We start from the raw sequence: 15,259 nt of genomic DNA on the forward strand, positions 1-15,259 counted from the left end.
CCAAGGAAAACAGGGAACCGTCCAATAAAGGAGGGCTGTGGTGGTTCGTACTCGTAGGCCATGTGTAAGGTTCATTGACAAAATAAATGTCAATGTACCATTAGCCGTTGCTCTCATACCCCGCCGTGTACTTTGATCGGGATATAAGTTCCGGTTCGCCATCCATCGCTGTAGGCAACCGGGCCTGCTGTCGTGCTTCTTTCCTTTTCTGCAACCGCAGCTTAGCCACGCATGAGCGAACGCACCGTTCGCCATTAGATTGCCAATAAACCTTTAATATTATTACAGGTGTCTTATGATGGAATACGTGCCCATTTTAGGGCGAAATGATTCAACTGCGTTGTAGCAAAAAAAAAAAAAGCTTGTACGGGAGTTGTTTATGTTTTTGGGGGAAAGAAATTGTTCAACCGGCCTGCTTTACGTACCATACGCATTGATGGGGCTGGGTTTGGGAAAATTCCCTACGATAGGTGAATGACAATTTTGCGATCCCTAATTTGAATCTTTCGGCGTCGTTTCAATCGTTCCCCATAGCAGACACACTCTACGCAAATGTCGTGCAGTCAAACGCTGGTGAGTGATTCGTCGAGAAAAAACAACGGTAAGCCCAAAAACCGTCTTATCAGGTGAAGAAAAAGGGGTCGGGGGTTGAATTTTTGGGGTCAAAATCCACCACAATGGAAATGAAAAGTCAATATGTTTGCCTGCCTTGAACGTGGATAAGGCGGGGAAAAGCTTGGCCCCAAAAATTATCGTTTTCGTTATCCAGCAACCAAATGGCAGAAAAAATACATTCGCTGCGAGCAGGAGAAACTAGATTGGAACGATGTTGATCGATTCCAAGTAAGGAGCGTTCCAAGCATCAACGGAAAAGGCGAGGGAGGGCGACTGAAGTGAAAAAGCATCAACCGAAAAGGTTTATTGAATTCTTCTTCATAAATATAACTTTGTTATCGGTTAACAACGGAAAGGGGCACCCTAAAGGAGCACGTAGTTGTTTTTTTTTTCGCTGCCTTCCTTTTCTTTTCGCCTGTCTGCCGGGTTCGCCCGCAGGGAAAGCTAACAAAGAAAGATGAGATTCTTTTTCTCCTGCCTGTCGTTCGCCCTTGTTAACCGAGCCAACGTTGACAATGTTTTTGCCATCGTTTTGTTGGACGAATTGTGGAGCGAGGGAAAACAGTTTGTGTGGTGCCAAGTATAAAAAACGGAAGAAAGAAATTTAGAAAAAAAAGCGAACAACGAAAGTATATCCTTACAATATCAATCTTATTTTTGGGTCCACCCGACGACACGGTTGGATGAACTCGATGGATGAATTCATACAATCTCCCGCTCTTTCAAGCACTTTTTCAACCTCTTGATCAGAGCTAGAGGCAAACATCCTTACGGGATTGGCTTGTGCCTTCAGCGTTTTTATGTCATCCTTACGATGGATTGAGGCTCGGCCTGGAGGGTGCTCGAGTGTTGGACGCGACTGATTGGATGGGGTCAACTAGTTGGAGAATTTTTGAGTGGAAGTGATGACTGTTTGTTGATAAATTCGTTCGACGTCAGTACTTTCAATCCTATCGGTAGTTGTGCGAATGGGAATCAAGCGAATATCATTTATCCAGAGACGGCGTTGAACTTACCCGTGTCCAAGGGGAAACGAGCAACAAGGATCGTGGTGTTTAAAAATCTTGTAAGACTGTTGAATTTTACCACTTACCTGAAAAGAAATTGAGTTAAAAGAAAACGTTGTTAAAATATGTAATGGTTGACGAACATATGTACATTTTAAAGAAATAATAAATTATTTATTTAAAAAAAAACAACATTTGTTTCAAAAGAAATACAAAATTATACATGAAAACCAAATTAAAAGCTCTACGGATAGGAAAAATAAATTCCTGGTAAACTGCAACGTCATTTGCTCAGTTCGTACAGCCACTTAGAGGCAAACCGTTTCAAAAGCACTTAGCTCGCTAAAGTTGCAACAGTTTGCCGGTCGTGCAGCTGTTGCACGAGCCGAGTGTTCCGTTCACCTTGAACTGCGCGGCGAGTCCTGCTTCCTGAAATACACACCTTGGCAGTTTGCCAGCAGCCAAGGGGAAAACCCGGGCAATGGAAAACTTTTAATGAGCAATGATACGTTTGTGTTTTATTTTTCAACCATTGCGAGTTTGGTGGAAACTGGCGCGGATTCACAGACTTTTCTGAGTTGAAGTTAATTTGCGGCTTCCGACGGTTGGCCCCGATTCTCACCTCGTACCATGCCATACCGTGCCGTCGTCGGGGCGCCACGGATGCTACACGGAAACCGACCGATGCACGATGGAGCGAAGCCGGGATAAAAATCAAAAATTCATTTTTGGATTTCAGAAAAAAGAGACATGTTTTCTTAAACTACAAGATGAAACTAAGAAATGACCCAAAAACTAGAGCCTCTGCTCTTCCAGGTTCTGAGAAACAGCCTCTCAAAGTCAAGATTTGTGAAAATATTGCGTGAAAAATTGAAAAAAATCCATCAACTTTGAAGGTCTGTAACTCCTATAATAATGGTCGGAATCGGATTCCAAGCACAGTTTTGGAAAGGTTTATTATCAAGCTTTAAAATTATTGACAGTTTAAGCTAATTGAAATTGAATGTCACAAAATATTAAGCATTGTTTCGCAAAACTCCCGGAAAATTTTTCAATTTTCTGTTTTTAACCTTATGCCATCGCTAAGGATTGCGAAAGATTGTAATATGATGCATACCCACTTATAGCCTAGAATGTTTTGTAACAATAAATGATAGTTTTTTTTGCGCATACGCGCGCATCTTTACGTTATTCTGTACTTTAGATGTGAAGCTTATAGTTTATCAGCTACTAGGCGCCTCCATCATGCCATATGCAGCATCATGTGTGGTAAGAAATATGAATTCTCATTCAATGCATTCAAATTTGAAATTCTCATTCAATGAAAAATGTGAAGCAGGGTAGTGATTGAACATCACATAAAAGGGGAAAGACAAGCCAAGTCACTGGCAAAGAATGAAACTTGGTTTGGTTTGCTTTGAATGTATCAGGTCGCTTTTACTTGTTCTACAGCTCACAAACCCATTTTTTTATACCCAAAATTCCTCGGAATAATGTACCCTACACTAAAATAATAAATAATAATAAATGTACCCTACACTAACACTTTGTTCTGTTTGTACCCTTACCTGTAAAAGCCGTGAATTTTGGGTAGATATACCTGTCACTCTTTTTCTACCCTAATGGTAAAACGCCGCTAATTGTGGGTGGATAACTCATAGAAGTGAACACAAATATTTGATAATATTTGCTTTTGAAAACAATATACCCTAACCATACAGTAACAGCTAAGGTAGATGTTAAAATTTTGACCTTCAAACGGCATACCATAGCGGTATGCATTTGAAAAGATACATATATAACATACGTTCGTTTATAAAAACATCATTCAAGCTTTACCTTGAACAGCATAAACACCAATTGTCAGAAAGCTCCTTGGAGAACGAACAACGTTTTTTTAGTTTTCAAGTAAATAATCTATCTGAGATTGATTTAATAATTTCACGATGGGTTCCTTTATAATCAATGATATCATAAACGTTTTGAAAAACAATGCTTCTTGCAAGGAAAACATTGGGTATGCTTTACAGTTCATTGAAAGTAAAGTAAGCATCAAACCGTGTGATAAATTGAAAGTGACTAATAAGTTGATGATACTGGAAAAAAGTTTCAAGGCTAGATTGAAGAAATGTGCTAGAAACTCGAAGAATTTTCAAAAGGATTCGAAAATCTGGTTGAACAAACCATTTGACATTAGTGCCTATACGGAAAACAAAAGTCGTGGACGGCCAAAAAAAGAGTTTAATGATCTCTGCGTGAGGAATAAACGTCGAAGTGTGGCCAAAGAGACAGATATCAACGGCAATCTCGAAAAGGAATTATACTCAGTGAGGTTGTTAGCTTTTAAAGAAAAGCAGTTAAGGCTGATGAGTATGATAGACATGTTTTTGAAAAATCCTTCAAGTGTTATGCCAATGACAACCAAAAGTGATGTTTTAGTATCTGCCGAAGAAGCGTTGGCATGTTTTATAGACAATAGTTTCTCAAAATCCCAGTATAATGATTTGCATAAAGTATCAAAAAAAGTTTTTCCGTCATATTACCAAATCAACAAACTTAAAAAAAACCTGCGCACCAAGTGAAGATTTTATTTCTATTAGTGAAACAAAAGCTGAAGTTAATCTACAAGAGTTGGTTAATCACACTGCGTGTAGAATAATTGAAATACAAAAGGCAGAAATCTTGCGACACCTTTCATCTTCTTTGTGTGATTCACTAAGCGTCGTATTATTGTGCTCGTGGGGCATTGACGGATCTAGTGGACACAGCATTTACAATCAACCGCTTCATGGTTCCGGAGAAAATACTGCATCAGACAGTGATTTATTAGTATCGGCATTAACGCCTATCCGTCTTTCGTTCATCAGTGACGATTCAGATATCATCTGGATAAACTTGATGCCTCAAAGTGTTAGGTTTTGCAGGCCAATTGTGATCGAGTTTGCGAAAGAGTCAAAAGAAAAAGTTTTACAAACAGTAGACGAAATCAAAAGCCAAATAACCAGGTTAGTTCCTTATACAATTCAGCTAAATGAAACAAGTAATGTGACGGTAAACTATTCATTTTACATGAGTTTAATTGATGGAAAAATTTTGGCATATTTAACCGACACTCTATCTATGCAAACATGTTGTATATGTGGTGCAAAACCAACCGAAATGAACAGTGTAGAGCACTTAGAAAATGGATTTATTCCAACTCCTGAGAATTTATCTTATGGAATATCTCCACTGCACTGTTGGATCAGATTTTTCGAATGCTTGCTTCACATTTCGTACAGAATTGAATTTAAAAAATGGAAGGTTACTAAAAATTTTAAAAGCATGTACAATGATCGAAAAAAAATTGTATTGGAAAAGATGTACAAGGAATTTGGTGTAAAAGTAGATGAACCAAGGCAAATGGGTGGAAATAGTACGACGGGAAATGTTTGTCGTCGGGCTTTTTCAAACATAGAAAAATTGAGCGATATTTTGCAAATAGAAACAGAACTCATAGAAAGGTTTCGAAATATTTTAATAGCCATCAACTGTTCACAGCCTTTAAATCCAAAAACTATTAGTCTATATTGCAAAGATACATACAAGTTTTACATACATCATTACAATTGGTACAAAATGCCTTCCACTGTCCATAAAGTTCTTGCGCATGTAGGTGAAATCATTGTAAATGCCCCAGCTCCATTGGGATCCTTAGGAGAGGAAGCAGCAGAAGGTAGAAATAAAATATACAGAAGGGATAGAAGAGAACACGCCCGTAAAATGTCACGAGAATTCAATATTAAAGACATTTTTATGAGAGCATTACAATCATCCGATCCATACATTTCAACAATATCTCTGGCTAAATCGTTGAAAAATAAAAAACAAATTCCATACCCAGACGCAGTAAAAACATTCTTCGTAGATTACAGCTCCTCAAATAGTAACAGTCCCTTGCCAATTCAAACCCAAGAAGATGATGGTACAAGTTCAGAATATTCAGATAGTAGCTCTTCGTTAGGAGACGTTATGTCCGCGTTAGATGCTTTGAATATCAATTATATTCCAGATGACAATATTTTGAATGGAAGTTTGTAGTAAATTTAGTTTGTTTTATATCAAACTTTAAAAAATCTTTAAGTTAGTATAAAAAAAAAAATTAAAAAATAATGCACCCATAGAAAATTCCAAAAATATGAGGTTTTTGCAGCGCCACCTGGCGGGATTGTCCCGAAACATCATAATTTCGTGTAATATAATAGTATTACACGATATTACAATGAAAAAATTGCAAAACATTTGATTCTGAATTTTATCCCGGCAATTTGCTCTTTTCGCTCCATAGTGCGATGGTCTGGCGTTTAGCGCGAGCGTATAAACAGCCGTTCCATTTTGTGGTCTGTTCAGGCGCCAGGTGACGTGACGCTGACGGCTTGCAGAACCTCTGGATTAGGTTTCCGGTTGACTTTGAGATTGACGTACAAGAGCAGCAGGTGAATGGGATGGGCTATGATATGTCCAACGTCTGGCATCGGGTCAATAGAAATTGTGTTTCTGAATGTTGACTAAGCTGACAGGCCGCTTTCCAGTGATCGTTTCCCAACTTATTTATGGGTGGATAAAATATCTGATTTTGTTTAACTATTTATTTGTCTGTATCACCAAGGTATGACAGCCGGCATAAAATTTAAAACATCTGTTGAGAGAATGCATCAAAATTGTTTGTTTTATAGGGACTAGAATAAACAATTTGTTTATAACACAATACATCATAAACAAAGCAAAGCTCCCATAAAGTTAGATTCTATTTCATGTTGTCTAAAAGTTGTCTTTACATTACAGACGTTTTTGTAAGACTAATGACAAAATATCAACACTATTATTATATTGATATGTTATACTGGCATAAGAAGAACATTGCCTGGATGTTTGTGAGCACGATGTTTGCTAAATGGCTTACTGATCCAATTATTGGTTTCCAGTTTTCTTCGGAAAACGTGCGACACAGTGACGGTCCATACAACGATAGTCATTGACCTGAGGGATATTCGCTTCCTATCCAGATGACGATGAAGCATATCTCATCGATGCGACTACGACACACAATCTAATTATGGTCTAATTCGACCATATTTGGTGAATCTATGAAGAACCGGAGCACCTCGGAGGAGCAGGCGCCAATAAAATAACAGACGACTTAACCCAGCACGTGGCTGTGATATTTTCTCGAACCCTTTCCGTCCGATAAGATTAAGACCAATCATATTCTAGTTGTTGATGTATGCAAGAGAAAGTCATAAACTGGCCTGTGATGTGATGGGACTTGCGCGGTTCCGCTGTGGCCTTCGAGCCCTGTTGCGGTAGGTCAGCGTCAGCTGACGAGGATCGAACCGAAAACGGTATTTCTTGGGGACTTAGGGGAAAACCCTTTCCCTTACAGGAAAACACAAGACGTTTGGTTTAGAGGTTTGATGTCTAGTCCAGACCGTCCGAATGAGATCTGACTCGGCTGACTGCTCGTCGCTTTTATTTATGCTATTCGTATCGTGCGTTGTTTTACAAATAGTTTTGGTGTGTTGGTTTATCCTATTTCACCATAAGGGTGGTCCGTTTTCTAGGACATGTTATGTGTCACAATATTTTATGGGTTTGAAGTGTTTTTGGTTTACAATGCGTATGTTGCAATTATTTATGAGGGTCCGAAATGTTTTGGGTTGCATGGCACTGATTGCCAGGCACTGTTGCTATGTGTTCTTGGGTGGCCTATTTTGTAGCGATCGCGCTGCACTCTTCGGTTGTTTTCCAAACATGTGTTGGCCAAATGTTTTGGGCATTTGGGTATGTGGAGTGTTTTTGCAATAACTTGGCCTACTGATCGTGTTACAATGGTATGGTGCGATTTGGGTGTTCTGTGTGTGTTACAATTTAATGTGGTCCGTAGTTTAATATATTTCTGTATAGCAGATATGCTACACCTCCCCCCTTTAGGAGAATAACGTAATGAATAAAATGAATGAGGCTATTCTTTAGTTTTGATTAACCTGTTCTTGTGTACTTTTGTGGATTTGTTCGTGGTTTTATTTACTATTGTGCAATTTGGTTCTTGAATATCTGTCACCGTAAATGGTCCTATATAAACGGGATCTAGTTTCTTCCTGTTTTCGTTTGTTAAGTAAACTAAGTCTCCTATTTCTAAATTTATAATATTGGTGTTTTTATTTAATATGGTTTGTCTTTTTTCTTTTGCGGATATAAGGTTTTTCCTTGCTATTTCATTTGTTTTCTGCAATTTAAATTTCAGTTCATTATAATACTGATCAATGTTGTACACGGGTTCTACTTTGTTTTTATAGATATCTTGAGGCAAGTCTGCCTTTCTGCCAAATACCAGTTCGTATGGTGTAAATTCTGTGTCTGTATGCTCTGTTGTATTGTAAACAAATGAGTAAAATTTTATCCATTCATCCCAGTCATCATGGTGCTCGTTCACGAAGCTCCTTAAATATTCATTTAGGCACCTGTGATTTCGTTCTAGCGCTCCTATAGTTTGTGGGTGATAGGCTGTACTAAATGTTTGTTTGATTTTTAAAATTTCTGTTATCTTGTTGAGGATTTCATTGTTATATTCTAAACCTTGATCCGATTTGAGTTCCAAAAACGTTCCGAAAGTAAGAATAAAATGTTCCACTAGTGCTTTTGCAATAGTATTTGCTTCCTTATTATGAATGGGTATTATTACTACATATTTAGTCAAGTCACACTGTATAGTTATAGCGTATCTATTATTGTCGTTGGTCTTTGTCAGTGGTCCTACTGTGTCGATTGAAATTATACTAAAAGGTGTGTTGGGTGTCGTCGTAATTACTGTCTCTTGTTTAGTATGTTTTGTCACCTTATTAACTAAGCATGCTTCACACTTATTGACAAAGTGTTTGATATCTTCGCGCATATTCTTCCACGTGTACGTATCTCGTATTTTCTTGTAAAGTCGGAATTGGCCTACATGTCCTCCCGAAGGTGTCATGTGATAATCATGGATTATTCTCAGCCTCTCATGCTCAGTTTCGACCCACCTAGGTGGGGTATAGAGTATGAATTCGAACTTGGTAATCGCTCGGTTGGCAATTTCCTTAAGAGTTTGTTGAGAGTACTGGGTAAATATTTGGTCATTTAGGGACCATGCTAGCTTTTTGTTTTTGTAGTTCTTTGCGATTTTGCAAATATTGAGCAGAGCAAGCTCTAATGCCTGACTGTCATTTTTTTCTGCTTTCGCTTCTACTTTCCCTAGTACTTTTTTGTAGGTGCTGTTGCACACTTCAAAAATTATTTTGTTTTCAGCACCCTTTGTTCTAATTTTTAGGAGTTTCCTAACTTTGAACGGTGCATCCGTTGTCCACATCGCTGGTTGATCAGACCTAGCATCGATGGGTTTTTGAGGGATTGTCTTCGCCTCTTTTTGTTTTATCATTGCTCTAGTGTTGACCATAAGAATGGTTGTTTTAATTTCTATTTTGTTTGTTTTTTCTAACGCTACATTTGTGGGTATTTGTGACTTTAATTCATCTGAGGTAATAACGATTCTAGACAACGCGTCCGCTGCTACGTTTGCTTTCCCTGCTAAGAATTGTACTTCGAAGTCAAACTCCTCTAAATCTAATCTCATACGTGTTAGTTTGGATGTTGGGTTTTTCATACCGAACAAATATGCTAATGGTCTGTGGTCCGTTTTTACGATGAATTTTCGACCATAGACATATGGCTTAAAATAATTGATTGCCCAGTGAATTGCGGTAAGTTCTTTCTCTATTATTGGCTTATTTTTCTCCCCCGGTGTGAAACTTTTACTGGCGTAAGCCACGGGTAAGTCGTTTCCGTCTGTCATTTGTGACAGCACCGCTCCACATGCTACATCCGATGCATCAGTTGTTATAATAAACTGTTTTTGGAAGTCGGGATATTGTAATATGGTTGGTGAAAGTAAGCTCTGCTTGAGTTTTTCGAACGATTCTTGGCATTCTTTGGTCCAATCAAACTTAACATCTTTCTTTATAAGATTGTTAATAGGTTTAGCTATTTTGGCGAAATTTTGTACAAATTTTCTATAATAATTGCAAAATGCTACGAATCGTCGTGCATCGTTTGCGTTTTTGGGAATGGGGAAGTTATTTATAACTTCATATTTAGAATCATCGGGGTAAATTCCTTTATCGGTAATTTTATGCCCTAAGTATGTAACTTCAGTTTTGAAGAAACAACACTTTTCTGGATTCAATTTAAGATTACAGTTCCTTAGCTTGTTAAATACCTTACTTAGGTTATTTATATGGTGCTGTTCGCTGCATCCGATGACAATTATGTCGTCAATATACACAAATGATAGCTCAGGTGTTAAACCTGCCATAGCTATAGCCATCATGCGTTGAAAGCTATTGGGTGATATATTCAATCCGAAGGGCATTCGTTTGAATTGGTAGTGCCCCGTGGGCGTTGAGAATGCTGTGTACCTGCGTGATGCTGGTTCCAGTTCTATTTGGTGAAAACCTGACATTAAGTCCAGTGTGCTAAAGTATTTAGCTCTTCCTAGCTGATCCAAGATTGTATCGATTCTAGGTAACGGGAATTTGTCGGGTAAGATTTTTTTGTTTAGTTGTCTGAAGTCTACGACCAAACGCCATTTTTTGTTTCCGGCAACTGACTTCTTTGGCACCAAAAGAATTGGTGAGTTGTATGACGAAAATGAGTGTTCTATGATGTCGTTTTGTAACATTTTGTCTACCTGTTTGTTAATTTCGTCCGCCTGCGAATGTATTTGTTTGTAATTTGGTATATAGGATGGAATATTGTCCATCAGTTCTATTGACTGTTTGTAGAAATTGTTCGTTGAGACTGGTTCATCTTCTAGACAAAAGATGTCTGAAAATTCCGCAATTAGGTTTTTCAATTTCGATTTAACATTATCTGGTACCTGATTAATGTGTACCTTGTTTTGGATGGTTTCTGTTCTTGTAGGGTTAGCACAGTCGTTCGCCTTAAAAATTTCATAGTTGTGAAGGGGCTCTGTTTTGGGCCTGATATGAGCTGTATTAATAAAAACAGTCTCTTCTGTTGTGTTTATGATTTTTATGTTTGGTTCATTTTTATTCACGATTGTGTTACCAATGAAAATACCTGGTTGTACCTCTTGTGAGAGAATAATAGTATCTTCTGTTATGGATGCAATTTTTATTTTGCGAATTACCTCGCTTCGTGGTGGAAGTTCAATTTTTCCATTGATGTTGTCGTCAACGGGGTGTTCAATGAGTTCATTTCCGTTACGAAGGTGTAACATCCATTGGGAAAATAGAATGTCACATTGGAATTTGCTGATAAAGTCCATTCCAAGTAGTCCGTCCGCCTGGGTTGGTAAATCCGGTACGACAAAAAATGTGTGTGATACTTTTTTGTCCCCAAAATGAATGGTTGCATTCGTGTACCCATTTGTTTTCATTGAATTTGAGGTAACGCCTATTAGTGTGAGTTGTTTATTTTTCTTTAACTTGGTTTGTTTATTTATGCTTGACGCTTTAAAGAGCGACAATTCTTTTTCCTCTTCTGTCTCTGATTGTATTTGAGTATGCATTACCCTGTTGTGTCCATTTCTATTTGTATTGTTGTTCCTTTTTGCCTGCGATTCGTTCGCTTGCGAATTGAACCGGGTTTGCCCGCTGGGTTTGTACGTGCTTGGTTCTTTTTTTATAGCCGGTTGGCCCTGTTTATGGTTGTTGTACCGATTTTCGTTTTTGGGTTGGTATTGATTTTCCCTGTACGGTTGTTTTTTCTCGTATGTTTTTGCTGTTTCTAGTATGTCGTTTACGTTCTGGAATTCTTTAATCCCTAACACAATCTGGCTGTCTCTGTTGACGCTTGCTTCTTTCATTTTTGTTATTACCTTTGACATGGTTGTGCTTTTTGCATTGGCTTGGGTTACGTTCTCGAAAATGAGGGCTGTGTGTAATTGCTCAGCCAATACGCCAATTTCTTCAGCATAAGAGTTGAAAGATTCAAATTTACTCTTTTTCCTGTTGTCGATTTTTTCAAGGGCCTTAGCCACCGACATTGTGCTGGCGTATTTCGTTTTGATGATGGTTGCAATTTCATCAAACGTTTCGGGTTTTTCCGTGAACAATGCTCTCGGTTCTTTTCCTAGCTTTGTCATTAGCATATTTATTGCCATGACCGTTGTAGGGGGTTTAATCATGCTTTTAAGTGTTTCTATGTTGTCCAAAAATTCGGTCAAGTCTTGGTTTTTTCCGTTGAATTTTCTCATGCTTGTGAGGACGGAAAATCCTACTGTTTCTGAATTGAATGCCATTTTGATAATTGATCTATGTAGGGCAAAAAGTGTAACAATTGTTCTAGTTAATGTTTTAAAAGTTATTCGTCTTTGTGTGATTAATGTTTTGTTGAGATCGTCGGAATCTTGGCTTTTGTTATTTAGCTCAGCGGTTAAAATTTCATGAACTTTTTGAGATAACAGGTGGAACTCTTGAGTGTAAAAATCGGTTTCGGTTTTTGAGTATAACTCGCAATTGTCCTCTAATTCCTTGTTGAAGGTTACCTTTATTGCTTCTAGTTGGAGTCTGTATTTTGTTAGGGTGCACGTTCTAATTTTTCCCTGGTTTTGTTCTAAGTAACAGGTTATTATTTTCAATTTTCGGATCGGTTCTTTAAGTTTCATTGTAGTTTCAAGGGTTACATAAAAATTGGTTACTTATCGGTTTTGTAGTGAAGGGTGTCATCTTCGATGCGCGCCGCCTCTGGTAACTTCCTATTGCTTCCGCGTTGGGATTTTTAAATCCATTCTCGCCTGTCAGTCCCTGTTAGACAGTGAGCTCGCCTGGTCCATTTGTTTGTCTTCCGTCAGCTTCCTCGTTGGAGACTCCAGTCTCTTTAATCCCGCCGGTAACTTTTCGTGTACCGTGGTCTCGCCTTCCACTTGTTTGTTTAATCTTTTGTTTACATGGGCAATTGTAGTTTCTTTAATGCTGCATTTTTAGCATATGCATGCATTACTTTAAAAGCAATTTTTATAACCTTTTGCAGTACTAGTAGTGAAAGCAAGATTATGATGACGTTTATTTTGTAGTCATGCAGTTCGTGCTGCTCGGAGTGCACATTTTGCGTCTGTATAATGACTAAGTCATTGTCGCCTCGTACGTCACTTTCCGTTTTAGATTTGTTATTACCCATGATGCACTTTTCCACTGAATGTTTTTAATAGCTGTCTTGTGGGCACTATCACTTTTTTTTGGGTCGTTATTAACACTTTTCCGTAACTAATTTTTCGCACTTCTGCCAACGATTGCAGATTAACTACACGGTCGCCATGTGATGTGATGGGACTTGCGCGGTTCCGCTGTGGCCTTCGAGCCCTGTTGCGGTAGGTCAGCGTCAGCTGACGAGGATCGAACCGAAAACGGTATTTCTTGGGGACTTAGGGGAAAACCCTTTCCCTTACAGGAAAACACAAGACGTTTGGTTTAGAGGTTTGATGTCTAGTCCAGACCGTCCGAATGAGATCTGACTCGGCTGACTGCTCGTCGCTTTTATTTATGCTATTCGTATCGTGCGTTGTTTTACAAATAGTTTTGGTGTGTTGGTTTATCCTATTTCACCATAAGGGTGGTCCGTTTTCTAGGACATGTTATGTGTCACAATATTTTATGGGTTTGAAGTGTTTTTGGTTTACAATGCGTATGTTGCAATTATTTATGAGGGTCCGAAATGTTTTGGGTTGCATGGCACTGATTGCCAGGCACTGTTGCTATGTGTTCTTGGGTGGCCTATTTTGTAGCGATCGCGCTGCACTCTTCGGTTGTTTTCCAAACATGTGTTGGCCAAATGTTTTGGGCATTTGGGTATGTGGAGTGTTTTTGCAATAACTTGGCCTACTGATCGTGTTACAATGGTATGGTGCGATTTGGGTGTTCTGTGTGTGTTACAATTTAATGTGGTCCGTAGTTTAATATATTTCTGTATAGCAGATATGCTACAGGCCCTTTCTCGATCAACGTGGTGCGCCATAAATCATCCTTATACGGTAATCCAATTAAAACGAGAGTCTTTCTATTTTGTAACAATTCCTCATATCCGAAGGGACCGTTGAAATAGTATGTTAACAGCAGACGGAGTAAGGATCGCTGTAATGTGGGTTGTATTGTTAATTAAATGGATTACCAAACCAAATCCCACTCGAGGTGTTGGAAGATAGAGATGGTTTTTGTAGCCAAACTTTTGCTAAGGAGTGGGACCATTTTTGCGATCTTTATACATACCGGTCCATATGGTTATCCTTTTCATTGAAATTAATCCTTTATGATTCACAATGAAGAATTCATTTCTACTTTGCATATCTTTCACTGCTGAATATGTTTGCAAAATCCCGAGTAAAAAATCAGAGTCCAGCATGGATCAACTATGGATTTATGGTCGTTATAAAATTCTTTTGTAAACACTTTAAAAATGTATTAAATCCGATCACCACAATTATCACTTTTTTCGTAGCGCCGTTTTATGACTCATCATTTGTTTTTACACAGAAACTCGATAACATCTATCGCTTGCAGTGCTAGAGGGAGGAAAACCTGAAAATTGAAGCATTGTACATCGAGCGGAAACGACTGGCCAGTACTTTCCACGGCAACGACAACCTTCTGCCTAATGAAGCATAAAAGCGCCATGCTAGTAGATGGCTGCTGTGGTCTTCTGCTGCTCAAAGAGCGACCTTTCATACTCCTCGTCATCATCACCATCATGGACGAAAGTAAAAGCAGCAAGAGCAATGAAGAGAATACCAGTAGTTAAACCACACCAGACACGATCTTGTTCTGTAGTCCCGTTCTGTGAAGGTAGTCGAAAAACCGCACGTCCGAATGGTCTCGGAATGCTTCTGCATCAGCTTCCGTGGTTAGAAATGTCCGTACCGGCCAACCGCAAAAGCAGCATTAAATACTGCGTCGTTTCACGATTTGTTATTTCTTTTTGCTTTTCTCTGAAACCATTGTTTTACCGACGGGAAATTGGTAACGGATTGCGAAAATCTAGCTAGTAATCAGACAAACGGTTGCATGGGCGTTATATTTTTCTAGTTATTAAACCTTTTATTTATCAATTTGTCTTATCCCTCTTTGTGTTTTAATTTGAAATGAAACTAATTTGTTTAGTGTAATTCTAAAGCATAATAAATAATTGATTAATATGAAAACATTGTGTAACTAGAAGTCAATGTAGACTTAAACCGGTTTTTGTATATTATATCCCTTGCATAATATTTAGTGGGGAAAAGAAGTCTCATCATATTTGGTGTAAAATTCGACTGCATCAGGTTCACAACGATTAAAAGTAGATATCACTATGTCAACCCAAGTCATTCTCAATTCGCCACTTCGGTTGTATTTGGTTTGAGGTGATTGGAAAACACCCTCTAAATTAGGTCATCTGCAATGTCATTCGGCAGCACGCCCAGCACCAACCAAATGAAAACACAGCGGAATAGACAAACCAGACGACGCGGAGGTGTCTTTTCGCCTGGCACATCCAGCCATACGGAGATGAGAATCATCTCCAGCTAGTTCATAAATTTCTGCGACGCCTGCAGTTTCGCTCGGTAGAGCGTT

At 38.6% G+C, this 15,259-nt stretch overlaps 1 protein-coding gene across 1 annotated transcript in view; it reads right to left on the reverse strand.

Moving 5' to 3' along the window:
* The window catches only part of LOC131272894 (sodium/calcium exchanger 1), a 130,601-nt gene that overhangs the window by 52,905 nt on the left and 62,437 nt on the right, over positions 1–15,259 (reverse strand). The gene's annotated exons all lie outside the window — the stretch shown is intronic.

Source organism: Anopheles coustani, chromosome 3, assembly GCF_943734705.1.
Source record: "Anopheles coustani chromosome 3, idAnoCousDA_361_x.2, whole genome shotgun sequence".
Classification (NCBI taxonomy): Eukaryota; Metazoa; Arthropoda; class Insecta; order Diptera; family Culicidae; genus Anopheles; species Anopheles coustani.